The sequence below is a fragment of the Aplysia californica genome, unplaced genomic scaffold, assembly GCF_000002075.1.
Source record: "Aplysia californica isolate F4 #8 unplaced genomic scaffold, AplCal3.0 scaffold00175, whole genome shotgun sequence".
Lineage (NCBI taxonomy): Eukaryota > Metazoa > Mollusca > Gastropoda > Aplysiida > Aplysiidae > Aplysia > Aplysia californica.
Genome location: NW_004797445.1, coordinates 89,719 through 90,025, shown reverse-complemented (window position 1 = coordinate 90,025; position 307 = coordinate 89,719).

Here is a 307-nt window from a genome sequence, read left to right as displayed (position 1 = left end):
TTCAGGTGCGTGGTTGTTTGGGTGGGGTTTTGTTGCTGTTGTTGATTTTTTTTTTCGAAATCTCGGGAAAAATCATGGTTATGCAGTATATCAGAATTCAGTTATTCTGGAACCAAAACCCAGCCATGAACCCGGATATAATTCAAGTGTCATACGCGTCAATCACAGAGGTGGGAAACCCCGGGAAATCCCCTATCGTCCTACTCGCATGAGTGTGAGCAAATTATACTGCAAGGCGCAACTTTGATGACGCGATAACGCTATTCAGATAACAGAAGTATGCAATTTGCCTGCTCCGCTCATCGTC